This window comes from Mus caroli, unplaced genomic scaffold, assembly GCF_978045245.1.
Source record: "Mus caroli unplaced genomic scaffold, Mus_caroli_1 scaffold_11, whole genome shotgun sequence".
Taxonomy (NCBI): domain Eukaryota; kingdom Metazoa; phylum Chordata; class Mammalia; order Rodentia; family Muridae; genus Mus; species Mus caroli.
This window is the reverse complement of record NW_028227266.1, coordinates 43506440-43522526: the sequence shown is the minus strand read 5'-3', so window position 1 is coordinate 43522526 and position 16087 is coordinate 43506440. Positions and strand designations below refer to the sequence as shown.

Genomic DNA, 16087 nt, shown 5'->3' with positions numbered 1-16087 from the left:
AACTTCCCCTGTAACCACCCCTTCTAAACTTTTCCCTTTGAGGACAGAGCCATATCTATCCTGACCCACTGTGTCCTCAGTGCGTCCCATGACATTTGACACAGTCACTGGATAGATGTGGCATGGTTGCAGTGACCTCCTGGACATGGAGGGCCAGGAGAAAGGGGTGCAGGATGGGTCTGGGGTGGGGGAAGGGAAAGGGATGGGATAGCCTCATGTTCTTTGCTGGGGAGAGTGCGTGGAGGGAGAATGGGTTTCATAGGATGATGATGAGAAGTAGTTTTGGCTCAGGGTGGTGACAGGCTGGTGCTTTGGGTCTGACAGCACTGAGACCAGAACATGATAGTAGGCCTCTAAAATTCTGTCTAGACTGGAAGCCAGAAGAGCTAAGCCCAGCAACACATGCACTGTGGGTCCAAAGGAAGCCACTTGAACCCTCCCTATGCCTTTCTCCACGAGTAGGCTGTCCTCTGAACACACCACAGCCATCCCTTTCCCCTCTGCCTTGAATCCAAGGCTCCTCACCAGACAGCACAGGCCAACCCTCATGCCAATGCCATCCCTTCTGTGTGCCCTCCCACACCCCCTTGGAATCATTCCTGGCTCTGTGCTCCAGCATGTGGCATGTGACTTCATCAGATGTCAGTCACACTGAAATGCTGACATGTGGGTGTCCTTGGCAGAAGGGCAAGTCTGTTGAAGCCCAAGGTTTGAGGATCACAAGTTCTTAGAAAGCAATGGACCTCCTGGACCTGAGACCAAACGTTGTTAGTTCTTAGCCAGTGTCTAAGAGCAGGTGTCTGTGGTGTACAGATAGATAGGTGGGTGGAAGACGGGTGGATAAAGGAGGAGTTCTAGAGCTAGGATAACTACATCCATCTCACATGGAGAGTGTAAGGCTTGAAGATGTGATATAAACCGGAATATGAAAAAAATTATTATTTTTATTCTGCATCTGTGTTTCTACCCTTATGATACCCCTCCTAACTCTGCCTGCTGAGATGCACCAAATGTCACATGCCATCATCCAAATCCTTGGACATTTGCTGATGGTGTGTCATTTACTGCGTGGCTAGCTCTGGGACAGGCTGTCGCTTTATTTTACTTTTGACATTTCTTTTCACATAGGAGGAACATTCTAAGACTCGGGAAGGGAGAGAAGGTAAAAGAAACAAAGAGTGGAATGTCCCAAACTACTAACGAAAAATGGGTGGACAGGATGATACAATACATGGTAGTCCTGGACAGTCCAGCTTGGCTTCCATCTTCCCATCTTCAACTGGGATTCCCTGAGCATAAGGGAAAAGCTAGGTAGATCTGGGAAGGAGGAGTCATGGGGCAGTTGCATTAAAAACTTAAATGCTGATTTACCTGGCAGCTTCCACATCCCTGTGGGATTTGAGTGAATTTGAATCCCAGAGGGAATTCACATCCATGGGAGTCATTTGGAGTATGTTTGCCTGTGGCTCGTCCTTCACTCATTGGCTGCATTTGTGCTTGGTTTGTGACACTGCATAAACCCTTTCATGGAAATGTGGTAGAAGTAGGGTGGTAAATGGAGGGAGAAGGAGAGGCTTAGTATGAGGAGAGGTCATTACAGAAATGGGAAGTGGAAGGAAAGTGATCAGTGTAGCCCTGCTTTCCCTACTGAAGCCTCCTAGGATAGGGCGGATCACCCTGAGGGCAAATAGGAAACGATACAATGTTGAGAAGCTCTGTGGATGCCTGGCTCATCGTGGATCTAAATGGTAGCCTCAGAATTCTGCAAGAAAGTAAAATATGACTTTCCAGGTTCAAGGCTTATTAGAAGCAGTTCTACATCAAACTGAGTGAAGGCTGCCAATGCCATTAGCGGCTTGCTTGGAGCACCCAGGGAACAGCGGTGGAGGCCAGTGATACAGTGTGGGAAGGAGCAGGACAATGTTAGGGTTTCAGGGTTCATACCCATGAAACATCATCTGCAAGAAACCAAAGAGCAGGCCTGACTTTAAGCTTTAACCAATCAGTTCCTACTTCTATTCTCTAGAAGTGTACCAGGATGGCCACTGAGTCCTGTCCTGAGGACTTGGACTGATGGATAAATTGCCAGCTTGTAGCTTCCTGGGTAGAACCCGAGTGAGTGTGAGCAGTCTCTCTGCCTGTGCAGAAGCCCTTTGTTCTCTGAGTACACTATGTAGCTATTTTCTCCTAATTGAAACATTCCCTCCAGGAGGGAGAAGGCTGGCTCAGAAGGCTAAAGCTCTGCAGGTCCCTCTCCAAGGCTACCTAAGCAGTAATCAATGGCTGGGGAGAGGAGACTCTTTGGTGGAGCTGCCTGCAAGCTGCCCAGGGAGCTCCAGGGATGCATCTTTCAACTCATCACATGGGATCCTACAGGCTTGCATAGGGTGGGGGTGGGGAATCCCGCAGGCTTGAGGGGGGGTGCAGCTGCCTTTGAATCACTCATGCTAATGCAAGAAATTCATTCATCTCCCAGGCTCACTAAAGTAGACTGGGGTGGGATTGTCCCCCATTCTGGTCTGGAGTGAAAGACCTTTATGCACGACTCCTCAGCAAAAGTCATTTGACATGATCATTAGCCAAACAGGACTGATAAAACCTAAGACAGTTGAGGACGTGCATGGTCACTGCAGTGGGTGGCCAGTCATTCCCTCAGAGTGCGATGTGTGCATTTGCCTCCTCAAGGACAGTACACTGGGGATGGAAGCTGTTTGCCCCGCTACAGCTCTTTCCAGAGCCAGGTATGGCTGATGGACAAGCAGCGGCTGCCATATCAGCTCAGCTGCCATCAGATCTGAGGAGAAGGCTCCAGTGGTGGGTGCAGCAGGTGTAAGAGTGGCCTGTTTTTCCTTATCACCAGGCCAGGCCAAAGAGTGTGGGCTGGGCTTAAGAAGCCCGTGAGGGACAGAGCCATGTGAGCAGCTGCATAGCTTCATTCCTGCTTGAAGCGTCCAGATGGCTCCTGGATAAGAACTGTGAATTACAGGGGGCTAATTGGAGTAGTATCCTCCACCCACACCATTGTACCCGACATCATGCTTCTGATGAAACAATTGGTACAAGTCATGTGATTTTTTCATGCTGTACTGAGCTTTGGTAGTTTTGCTCTATATTTCACTAGCTGTTGAATCCCAGGATACTTGATTCGAGTGAGTGGTGGTAGGCCTTCAGTGATCCTGCCCACCATCTATAAAAAGGTTTCCTTGTGTAATGCTAACCCTTGAGTGCTCTGAGGATTTGGAAAGGCAGTTAAAGATGTTAGAGACAGAAGGCATCCTGCTTGGGTGGGAAGAGGCATTCCTGTAAGACCTAAGGTTAGGCGCTCGCTTCGGCAGCACATAGACTAAAATTGGAACAATACAGAGAAGATTAGCATGGCCCCTGCGCAAGGATGACATGCAAATTCATGAAGTGTTCCATATTTTTTTGGATGGAACACAGGGTCCCCAATGAAGGAGCTAGAGAAAGGACCCAAGGAGATGAAGGAGTTTGCAACCCCATTGGAAGAACAACAATATGGGCGAACCAGTACCCCCAGAGCTACCAGGGACTAAACCACCAACCAAAGAAAACACATGACGGGACTCATGTCTCTAGCTGCATATGTAGCAGAGTATGGCCTAGTTGGTCATCAATGGGGGGTGGGGGGCTTGGTCCTGTGAAGGTACTATGCCCCAGTGTAGGGGAATGCCAGGGCCAGGCAGCAGGAGTGGGTGGTTGGTGGGTGAGCAGGGGAATGGGGAAAAGGATAGGGGGTTTTTGGAGGGAAAACCAGGAAAGGGGATAACATTTGAACTGTAAATAACGAAAATATCTTAAAAAAAAAAAAAGACCTAAGGTTAGCGAACGAGTGCATGAACTCTTTCCAGGGACGGTGACATTTGAAAACTGGCCAGAAGTGTTGTGCTATTGCTCACATTCCTCCATCCTGCAGGAAAAAGTGAAACTACATTTCACAGCCTGCCCTGCAGCCAGGAAGGGCCAAGTGGCTGAGTGATGCCCTTACTCCAGGCCTGAGCATCATCGTCATCCGTATTTCCTCTCTACTTGTTTGGAGGCTCAAAGAACTCAGGAGAAAAGAAACTTGCAAGAACTGACCTTTCTCCTGCTCAGCTCTGTAATGTACTGTGAGTGAGAGCACTCAGGTGGAATCAAGTCATGAAGTCAAGATGTTTACCAAAGCAGATGCCCCCTCCCTGTCTGGTTCAGTCCCGAAGGACAGGGACATACTTACCAGGTTCAGGAAGCAGGAGAGAGCCTTCTGGAAGAAGGAACACCTTGTACAAACTGTGAGCATAGGATTTGGGTTTGCAATCCATCCACACTTTATAGAGGGTCCGAGTGAGAGGAGCCAGGCAACAGCTGGGGCTGACTCACAAGCCTTGAATGCTATGCCAAAGACTGACACATCAGATCTCTGTGTTTGAAGGATTTCTTTACAGCATTCCTCAAGACCTCTCCCAAGGAATTACAGTCCTAAGGTGCCCTCAGAGCACACAGTGAGTCTTTGTGCTCCCAGACACTTATAGCCACTATGACATAATCATCCCCTCGTCCCTTCCTTTCCACATCTAACCCAAAGACTTGTTTTCTGTCTTCCCCGAATCAGGGTACAAGATTCCCAAGAACATTAGGCTCCCCCGTTGCTATGCTTTTTTTGCAGTGTCTGTCCCATCTGTAACTTAGATTGTAATGAACTATAACATATTAAAGGCTGGACCAGGTGGGACCTTTAAGAGGGGGCTAGGGCTCTGCTTTTGTGAATTGGTTAATCTTGCTATGCAGCTGGAGGAGTGATGTGTTTTGCTGAGAGTGTCTGCTCCCAAAGCTAGCTTAGTTTGGTTTTTTGCCTTGCACCACCTTGGCACTCTGCCAGAAAGGCCAGCATCAGATGGCCAGGGCTGTGAGAACAAATAGACCCGTTTCTTCTTTACCAGTCCTCGATACTATGTTACTAGCACAGAAAACTAAGACAACTAGTCTCAGCTGCATGAGCACCCTGAGCCATTAATGGCTCTGAGAAGTCCTGTAGTAAAGGAATTGGATTATTGTGTGTTTGAACAAACTCTCTCTCCCTAGACTTTGTAAATGTTTCTGTGGTATGTGGTAGTTAGTGGTCGGTGGTGTGGCTCTCTGCTGACTTTGCCCTCTAGCTCCAAGGACCACGGAAGGCCGTGACCCTTCATGAGGGAGAAGCTGAGGAGGACCCACTGTGACACAAGGAAGTCACTGGCCACGGCAGCTGGAGCCGGGTGCTGAGGCTGAAGCCTTTGTTGCTGGAACATCTCAGGGGAGGAGGCCTCTGTCTCCCGCCGGTCTGGTTCCGTGCCAGCCGAAAGGCCAGCTTTCTGCACGTGGCAGAGGAAGGTAGCTGCTAAGCTTGGAGGATTAATGCCAGCCTCTTACAGAACCTAGCTCCCGTGTCAAATTCTCTTCAGCTGGGCACCGGCCCAGGCAAATGAAGTAATGAAGCCCAAGCCTCATTAGGGGCTGCAGTAGGGGCTAGAGAGCAGAGCCTTGATGGGGAGAGGGCTGGGGGGACCATAGCTCCTTAGGATCTAGGGCTGAGCCTGCTTTCTGTGTTCTGGAGCGAGTAGTTGTGGGACATGATTTCATGTCCTGGATGGGGAGCCCAGGGTCCTTTGAAGCCCAACTCTTTTTTGTTTGTTTTTTGTTTTGCTTATTTTAAGAGCTCAACTCTTACCATTACTGCTATTGCAATCGTTAGCTAAGCAACTACTATGCACTGGACACTGGCTCACTGGCTGAGAGCTCTCCATAGTCCTGTAGGGTGGGACTGTTGTCTATGTTTTACAGCAAAGGACGCAGGCCAGAGAAAAGAGTGGCAACTTCCCTGCGACTGGGGGCTGAGTGTGGGTGTGGTCACACTGAGACGAGACCCCAGACTTTGGGGGTTCCTGTCCCTGAAGCCCAGCTCCCTTCAGCTCTCACTTATATTTTTGTTGAGGATCCTTCCTCTACTCAAAGGGCCTCAGAAGCACTAGTGACCCTCAAGAGGGCTGTGGTGACTCCCAGATGTCCCAAGGAAAGATCCATCCAGAGCCCAAACAAGCATTCTGCTCTATGGCTCAAAGCAACTGTTTAAGGGAAAGTGGGTGTGGGTGTGGGTGTGGGTGGAGTGTCACAGCATCATGCTATCCTCTGCCTGTCTACCAGGGTTTTCTTGCCTTCATCCTCCTAGTAACAATGCTCTTAGACAAAGGCTGGCCCAGCTATGGCCCCTGAATTCACAGCTGAGAGAGAAGGTCTGTCATCCATCCTAGTGGGGAAGCCATAAGAAACTATGGTTCCTCATACCCCATCTGGAGTGTTCTGTGGGAGATTCACTGTGGGCTACATTCACAACCAGACTATAGCTCTACCCACATCCTTCTGCCCAGGTCATCTTGCTCTGAAGCCCCTTTTCCCTGGGGATTTGTGCTCATAACATTGGCTTCTTCCCCTGGTAGCTGCTTAGTAAGGGCCTGTAGATGAATTATGAGAAGCCCACTATTTGAGGAATATGCCATGCCAAGAGCTGGTACTCAGCTGCATAGAGGCAAATGAGTCCTGCCCGCTTTTGTTAAGTGAGTGAGTGTTGGTCCAGTTTCCCACTCACTCAAGGCTTTCTGCTCTGGAGATCTCTCATAGCAGGGCTCAGTCGTAATCTGTAGGTACATACGTTTCCTGTAGCCAATCATGGCCATGATTGTATGCACAGCACTTTCACAGATGTCCTCTTGGGTCATAGGAAAGAGCTTTTTTTTTTTTTTTTTTTTTTTTTTTTCAGAGTTCTCATTTCCCAAGTGGGGAAACAGAGGCTAAGAAGCTTACATAAGGTCATGTTAGATGCTATGGAGTGACCCTAGCCTATACTCAAAGCTCACACCTATGCCTTAGCATGGCAAGAAGTGGATCTGCGCACCTCAAGCCAGCATGCTGCTCAGGGGTCCCACCCTGTGCCCTACTGCCTATGACCTGTTCCTGGGAGCCTGTGGAGAACCTTAGGGCAGTGATAGACCAGTCTAGGGTTATCAGCTGCATTGCAGTCTGTATAACCCTGAGAGCTTCTCTGATGCATCAGCCTCCCATTCATCAGCTTCCCACTTGCCGGCCTCCTTCTATTCACATTTGTGCTGCTAGGCCCCAAGGTCACCCTCGACCTTTGACTCCATCCAGAATCTCTCCGATGGATTCTGTACACACACACACACACACACACACACACACACACACACACACACATGGCTATAAGTCCAAGTCTATAGTTATACTGGAAAGAAATCCAGAACTGGCTTCTTCTTGTCACCTGCTCTTGGGATCTTATTGTCATTGCAAAGCCAACATGTCCCAAACAGGACTTTCAGGCTCACCACAGCTGGCCTATCTCTCTCCAATCTTCCCATGCTCCACCAATAATTCCAAAGTCTGGGAGTGTGCACGGGTCCTGGGCTCCCATCCTTGTCCACTGACTAGCAAGGCCTGTTGGCTCTATCTCTGGGTCTATGCCAGACCCATCTGTTTCTCTCTAAGTACTTTGCCTTGACCTTGTATATGCCTTTCTCCTTTCCCACCCAGACACCACAGCTTCATTGTTCACTCTTGACCCTTGTAATTCATCCCCCACTACACAGCCAAAGTACTCCTCTTAAAGACATATAATTTCCTTCATGTCAATTAAATTATTAAGTTAAAACTTTTTAATATTTATTTATTTATTTATTTATTTATTTAATGTGAGTATACTGTAGCTGTCTTCAGACACACCAGAAGAGGGCATCGGATCCTATTACAGATGGTTGTAAGCCACCATGTGGTTGCTGGGAATTGAACTCAGGATCTCTGGAAGAGCAGTAAGTACTCTTAACCACTGAGCCATCTCTCCAGCCTAAGTTAAAACTTATTTTGGAGCCAGTCCCGTGTAGCTCCAACTGGCTGTCTGGTGAATTATAAGGTGCTGACAAGCGATTAAGCCGATTCCAGAGATTGAAAATCCATCCTTATACTTTTGCTTCTCTCAAACCACTCCTGGTATTGACTTCTGTCTTAGAGTTTCATTGCTGAGAAGAGACGCTATGACCAAGGCAACTCTTAAAAGGGACAACGTTTAATTGGGGCTGGCTTACAAGATCCGAGGTTCCTAGGCAGGCATGGAACTGTAGAAGCTGAGAGTTCTATATCTTATTCCAAAGACAAACAGGAGAAGACTGACTTCCAGACAGCTAAGAGGAGGTTCTCCAAGCCTATCCCCATAGTGACACACTTAGTCCAACAAGGCCACGCCTATTCCGACAAGGCCACACCTCCAAATAGTGCCATTCCCTGGGGCCAAGCATATTCAAACCACCACACTGGCCTTGAAATTTCTATGTAGTCGAGGATGTCCCTGTACGTCTGCCTTCAGTTTCTGAGTGTTGGGGTCTTCAGACATGAGCCTCTATGCCTTATTTGGTGGTGAGGCTCAAACCAGGACATCATACATGCTTTCCCAAGTGAGCTATGCAGATTGCTCCAGATTCTTTATTATGAGCCAAATCTGCCCACTGCCCACCTCTGTGGCCTTTGTTAATCCCACCCTGGCCACTCCAGCCCAGGGCCGGTCCCTCAAGAACAGGAAGATCCTCCCCACTGTGGAGCTTGGCACCAGCTGTTCCTCCTGCTTAGCAGCTGTTCCTGTCACAACGCTGGCTCTGCCCTGGCATTTGGGTCTCTGCTAAATGTCACCCCCTAAGCCAGGCCTTCCCTAGCTGCCCAATTTAAAGTAGATATGGAGCACTTGCTTTTCCTTTCGTTCTCCATGGAGCACGCACCACTGCGATCTCCCAGCTAGGGATGATGTTTTCCCCCGTTCTCTTGTCGTCTCTGTCTCCTCTAGCGTGGAAGACTCACGAGGCCAATGACTGCGTTCATTTTGTTTACCGCTGTATTCCTAGTGCCTAGGACCTGACTGGGCATAATGTAGGTACTTGATAAACATTTATTAAATAAATGAATACATATAGGTTCTTGGCCAGTTCTATCAGTATATAATATATTTATAATATTTAATAATTGATTGTGTTAGTCCATGTAAAAGTTTGTGCAGCCTCGGGGTGTGGTTTAGACTATGGAGTGACCGGAGAGCTTCTTTTTGGAGCTCTTCAGTGGTCTGTCTGGCTGTCTGAGACATCATAGACCTTGCTCACAAGACACAGTGAATTTGAAGAAGAGATCCGCCCCCACTCAGCCTCCAGGCTGCCATGGTTGTACTGAGCTCCGTAGATGTCTGTCAGGAGAATGATGGCCATCTCCTGAGCTAAAGAAGGGCTGAGAGTAGGGGTTCATGCTAGCTGTGGCTGCTTGACTGGGTGTGTCAACACATGGGAAGGACAAGGCATGGTCACCAGCCGCTTTCCCACCTTGGCCCTGGCATGAGGACTAGGTGTAACCCGTAGTTCTAAAGGTCAGTGAGGCAGAGTGAGGCTAAGCAAAGGCTAACTGTGCTGTGCATCACTGTGTGACCTTGGGCTGCTGCCTAGTCTCTCTGGCTCTCCTTTCTTTATCTGTGAAATGTGGAGAATCACAACACAGAGACACTCACAGTAACCTTGCTGTGCTTTAATGAGAAGAGGTATGAAAAACTCTTTGTAGGCACTGGCAATGTGGCTCAGATGTAGTGTTTTCTGCTTATGTAATCCTCAGGGTCTGTGTTTGGATTGCCAGCACCCATGTGAAAGCTAGGCATGGCAGCATACTTCGGTAACCCCATGTTGAGAGCACGGGAGTAGGGAAGATGGACAAAGGTGAAGCCCTAGGACTCCTGGAGCAGGTAGTCTAGACAGGTACATGAGCTCCAGATTCAGTGGGAAGGAAGCCTTACATCTAGCAGGTAGAGGGAGACACCTGGCATTGACCTCTGACCTCCACAAGCACCTATTACATGCATATAAACACCCACATACATATATGCACATATCCATCCAAAATGTACATACCTCTTTGTCTTTCATACACACACACACACTCACACACACACACACACACACACACACACACACACACACACACACAGAGAGAGAGAGAGAGAGAGAGAGAGAGAGAGAGAGAAGAGAGAAAAACCTTTTGCATGATATAGTATACATAGTAATTGCTCAATAAATGTTGGTTATTTTATGATCATTAATAGTTTTGGTCTTGAATTTAGATCTGGTCACTAGGGTTCTCTGCCTAGGATTTTTTTCTTTCTCTCTTCTTTGTCGCCACAGGCAAGTCACCTGGAGCCTTCCCCGTCCTCGCTTTTCTGCAACCATGATAATGATAGCTCCCCTTCCTTCTAGCACCGCTGTGTGGATTAATTAGTGTTAATTAATGGGCTTTGAAAATGAAAAGCACCTAGGTAAGTGCTGATCATGATTATTAATGGGAACCGTAAGCACAGAGAAGATGCTGAACAGGGTCCTAAAATTAGACAGATTAAGGAACAATGGCAGAAAGTCAGAACCTGGCTATTACGTGCCGAGGCTGGGCCCAGGGCTGCCAGCCTGCCAAGGTGTGGAAACCAGAATAAAACCCTCGCAGCCATTTCTCATGCAAAGGCAACTTGGTGTGCCAAGGGATTGGAAAACCTGTGCTGAGTATCACCAGCTGGAAGGGACCAGCACAGGTCACCAAGCCCCACACCTCCTCCTCTGAGGACGTTTATAGCTGATGGAGGCCTTTTTCCCCTTTGCAGAAACCTGCCATCTCTCTGCCCTTTGAGACCAGAAGGGGTTCCCCAAACAGCTACCAGTGTATACACTGCCGGATAGCACCTGCTTGCGAGGTAAATAGCATGCAGGGCAGATCTTATAGAGATGTGTTGTCTCTTTTCTTGGAGAGAGTTAGATTTGTTGAAGTATAATTTGTCCATTTCAGTGAACAGTTCTGGGAGTTCTGACATACATATACAGCTGGGTAACCGCCACCACAATCAAAGGACACAATTCTATCACCTGCCAGATCCCTTCCTGTCCCTTTGTCGTGTCTTCTCCGCAGCCCTGGCTTCTGGTAACCACCCATCTGTTTTCTGTCTGTACAATTTCGCTTTTTCTAGACCATCATATAAATGCAATTATACAGCAGGTAGCCTTTTGAGACTGACTCCTTTCACTCACTATAATGTGTTTAAGCAGAATGCACTGAGTTGAACGCAGGTTAGATCTACACAGTAGAAAATGTGTGTGCATATATTATCTCCCCATTCTGGAGACACTTCGGAGTTAGCTACTACTATTCTTCCCATATTACACATGAGTCAAGTGTGGCTGATAACCATCTTGAAGTCACACAATTACTGAGGTGTGACACCAGTATTTAAAATGACCCCAGGTTTGCTCTGATTAGGCATCAGCGTGGGCACACTTAGTTCGTTATTCATGTTGATTCCACGCTGCTTTTGTTTTTAGAGTTCCTTCTAACCTTACAGGATTCACTTCTTATATGTGACTTAGAGACCCATACTTGGTCCCCAGCTTCCAGTTTTCCTTAAGGAGCACACAACATTCTCACAGAGGAAGAAACTCCCAATGTATGGGGCTCAGGGTGGGATGGGTTCTCAGGACGGAGGTGCAGAGAGACACCATGTTCCTTTTGTGGTGAGAACCACAGCCCATTTTCTCTCAGATCCAGTGTCTAATTTGATTTCTGCTTCTGATGTGTTGTGTTGATTTGGGTCTCCAAATCCATTTACAAGTCCAATGGGAGTGGGCCGTGCAGTGTGGTTTGAAACCACAAAACCGTGCTCCCTTTCTTGGGAGAAGTGCTGAGTCTGGAGCTACTGAAGGCAGCCTTGGCTACAAACTCAGCAATTAGCATACCAACAAAAGCACTGGCCTCATACAGAGTCCCTGAGGACTTTAGCTGGTAGAGAGAGGGAGGAGCCAGCTCCTCCAGCCCACGTGACCCTCGCCTCCCACTCTTCCCCTACTATCATATCAATAATTATTAAGATGTGCATGCGAGTGCACTGGCCTACTTGGACGTTTCATAAATATAAATAAAGTAAGTAAGTGGTCCTGCCTAAAGATGCCCTGGCAAATAGACAGGGAGGGAGAGGGAGTTGCTCATGCTTGGATGGACAGTGAGGGGGACCCTTGGGCATGCCAAGTCACAACAGAGAGTACAGGATTGTAAGGGAGAAGAAAAATCTCCAGGTCCCTGTACCAGGGTCCTCTATGCTAGGGCTGACTGAACCTGATTGCACAGTGACATTTGGTCCTTGAGGTGTGTCTGTGGCCAGGAGTTCCTTGGCCCTTTCGTACCTTAGTAGGGTCTAGTGGGTGTTAGCCTAGGAAACTAGAGCTGGTGAACACTAGCCACCAGGAGCCTGGTCCTGTCCTGGGAGGCTGTGCGGTATTTTCTTTTGGACTTTAAAATGATTAAGGTTGAGGCATACATGGCAGAACTACAGAACTTTCCTCTACTGATGACATGGGGCAAAACCATGCACAACACTCTTGAGGAGGGTTTTCAACGTACTCCCAGGCCAGGATCTTGTTTCACCTTCTCAACACTGTGAGTAGGAAACAATGCATGAAACCTTTTTCCACCCCCGACATCAAAGGTAGCTAGCATGCCATGGCCAATATCCTGCAAACCTGCCCCTCTTGTGACATGCTTGTATATGTGCCTGTCTGCCCAAACCCTGGATGTTTCTGGTTCTTGACTCCCCCTCACATCCTTCCCCGCTGTGCTGATTATGAGTTTGGCAGTCCTGTCAGATGGTGAGAGCTCCCACCAATGGGATGAAACACAGTTATCACCTACATTAGAATAAAATCTAAGTGAACTTCCTGCCCTAGAATGTGTGTGTGTGTATGTGTGTGTGTGTGTGTGTGTGTGTGTGTACTTGTCAGCCTGGTTTGGATCACAACACACCCTTAAAAAAAAAGAAATAGTCTTGCCGGGTTACCTGGCTACTTTTGCTTTGTGTTTCCTTATGCTACCCTGGGGATGTTCCTTTGCAACCGCAAGAACATTGCTGTTAGCATTAATATACCCATTCATGTTAGATGGGGACACTGAGGAAGGGAGATGAACGATCTAACCTGGGCCATTCAGAGATCAACTGGTTTCCAGCACCTAAAACCACAACCCATCACAGAACTTAGTGGGGTCATACTGTCACCTCCTCTTCCTTCCTGCCTCAGTACATCTTTCCTCATCAGGCTTCTTGTCACAGAGCCTCCGCCTCTGCCTTTCCCCTTCCCCTCCATCATGCCCCTCTGTCAGGCATGTTTTAGACATTGTACGGGCATCACTCAAGATCCCTGCCACCTTTTTGTTGTTGTTGCTATGGGCAGTGCCCACAGTCCAAGCCCAGTGGGCCAGCTCCCTTCGTCCAACATCATCTTGCCAGGTGAGAATCCCCTGCCAACTCAAGTTTGAATTCTATCTGCTTTGAAGGTTCAGTGGAAGGAAGGCCCGCTTCCTTGGGGGTGAACTGCTCTGATCATCCTGGTGAGCAACATGAGTGTTGCTTTTTGTTTTCCAAGCCAGTACCATTTGCATGTGCACATCTGTCCTCTAGTCAACAGCCCAAGAGCCTTCTGGGTGTACCTGACAAATACACAGGAGAGCAGAGAGCCAGCTTTGATCTGACTTACCTTGTAACTTAGCTTATCCTGCCTTTTCTTCATGTGTGTGTGTTTGTGTGTGTGTGTGTGGCAGAGATCTGGGAAGTCCTTTCCAGTACCCACCCTCTCTGTCATTGTGAACCCCATCCAGCAGTGGTGAAATGTAAAAGGTGGGATATGGTTTGGTAAGGCCTTCTCCAGGAATCTGCATCTTAATAGGTATACAGCTTCTAGACAAAGGATAAGAGCTCTGACATTTTGGGGTTTTGGGATGCTTCCCCAATTCCCTGAACATCGCTACATGCATCTCCACATGGCCACAGGCCAAGTGTGCTTTGTGGAGCTTCCCTTACTCCCCGCCCTTTCCACCTCTACCCTCCCCAAGCAACATTAAGGGATCCTCGGGGAACTAAGAAAATAGAAACACATTTGAATTCTTCTCCGCTTCTGTCCTCTCGCATTCAGATGACTGACTCAACCTTGCCTCCTCTATCTTCTCTGACTTGGGGCTCTAGCCCCAGGAGAAGGGGGAGGGAGAGTGTCTGTGTTGTGCTCTGAAACTCCAGATGTTGGGATTCTTCACTGGGACTGCCACCTGCCTCTTCCTAGATCCATTGGTGAGTCAGAGCCCTGCAGCCTCCGAGGTGCCGGCATCTACTCAAGCCCAGGATGGTTAGGAGGAGTAGCCCAAACCAAAGTATACTTGTCAGAAAAGCTATTTGTGTTCATTCTGAGTCACATGGGAACAGCTTTGAGGACTCAGTGGGTCATGCTCGGGGCAGACACTATGCTGATCTTGGTACACCCAGCTTCCCACGAGATGGGAAAATCTGAACCTGGTTCTCAGGGGAGATGGGGGAGTCAGCATTAGTGTGGGGTGGATTCCCTTTCTGGCTCCCATTTCCTTAGCTCCCCAAGCTCAGGGAGGTGTTTGTGAGGCTGGGGAGGGGTCTCCCCCACAACTTCTCCCCAAGACTCCTGTCTGTGGCTTTTCTTTTCCCCCACTTTTGGGGTGTTGTGGCAGCACCTGTGTGACTTAGTGACACGTACACAGTCTAGCTCCCCATTCTCTGCTTCTCACCTTTTGCCTGAAGAATTATGTCAAAGGGGAGGGGCCTCAATGTGTTCAGTTGAGTGTAGAGTGCCAGAGAGAATTTTCTAGAGAGCCTCTCATTCCCCAGTCTTCCTCTGTCCCTCTGCCTTGCCCAATGCTTCTGTCTCTGAAATCCTCCCCTTATCTCCATGTGCATGTTTTGATGTGGTGCTTATAAAGCAATGTGCTGTTATGGGAGATGCCCCACCTCGTTTGCTGAGGGAATCAGTAAGCCTGGGTGTAGTAGTGAAGAAAGCGCTTGGACAGGGTGTCTGACAAAATTGGGCTTGAATCCTGGCTCTGTTCTTTCTCACTGTGTAACCACAATCCAGCTATTTTAACCCTCTCCTGAGATTCAGACCCTGATTCTATACACAGGAAGAACCCCGCCCTCCCTGCTGGGCTACGTCACCATTCTGTATTTTCTGCAGATTTGGCTGCAGGGAGGTTCCTGGAGGAGGAACTATTTCCCTTACCTGGGCTGACATCTCTAAGGAGTTCAAATTCCTTTTCACTGAATTTTGTAGATATTCAGTGTATTTAATATCTTAGCTTTGGGGTGACAAAGATGGGGTCTGGCTTGCCTTGCATGGTACCAAGGACAAGGTGACCTTTTTATTTTTTGACAGGGCGAGATGCCCTAGGACATGCCCTACCGCCCCACCTCCACCCCTTAGCCTCATTGGGCCCTATTGTTTAGGGTAGACATGCAAGCCAGCTCTTCTGTGGTAAGTCCTCTGGGTGGGACCGTTGGTGGACACAAAGAGAAGGCTATGTCACAGCTCCTTCTTACTGCTGCAGCCCCCAGGGATATCTTCTCGGGTCAAGACTTGTCCCCACTACCTTCTCATATCCAGATTACTGAAGCAGCCTGCCTGAGGACTGTAGCAGGTACCATGAGTATAAGCTCATTGAATTCCCTCCCAAGCTCCATACCATGATTATGCCCATACCATAGTTGAGGAGGAAACAGAAGCTGAGGCAAGGCTAGTGCCATGCCATGATCAAGGGAAACCACTTTGAGGGCAGTAAGACCGAGGCTCCTCAGTCTACAGTCTTTGTTCCTCCCATACTTCCTATCATAATGCCCCTGACCCCGGGGGCCCCATGACAGGTTTGGGGGACATCAATGTGTGTCATGCCATTGTCCTGGTCCAGGCTGGAAAGGCTAGTGATAACCCTGCCCCAACTTGCTCTTCCAGGGAGAAGAGATCCATGATGAAAATGACACAGTGTCTCTGCATCATTTATATAAGTAGCCCAGAGCTTCAAGATGATAAACTAGAGGGACAGGGACAGTTCAGAGCTGCTGTTCTTCTGGGAGTAGAGAAAGACAAGGGAAAATGTGAACGCAGGCCTGGGCCGGGGAACCGAGTTCAAATCCCTGGAACTCAGGTAAAGT

The 16087-nt window shown here is 48.5% G+C and overlaps 1 protein-coding gene and 1 non-coding gene across 2 annotated transcripts in view; one reads left to right on the top strand and one right to left on the bottom strand.

The window, feature by feature from the left end:
- Positions 1-16087, bottom strand: part of Dscaml1 (DS cell adhesion molecule like 1) — a 323179-nt gene that overhangs the window by 114760 nt on the left and 192332 nt on the right. The window lies entirely within an intron of this gene.
- Positions 3320-3426, top strand: LOC115032101 (U6 spliceosomal RNA). Its single transcript, XR_003837728.1, has one exon. It is a non-coding gene; the product is annotated as a U6 spliceosomal RNA (small nuclear RNA).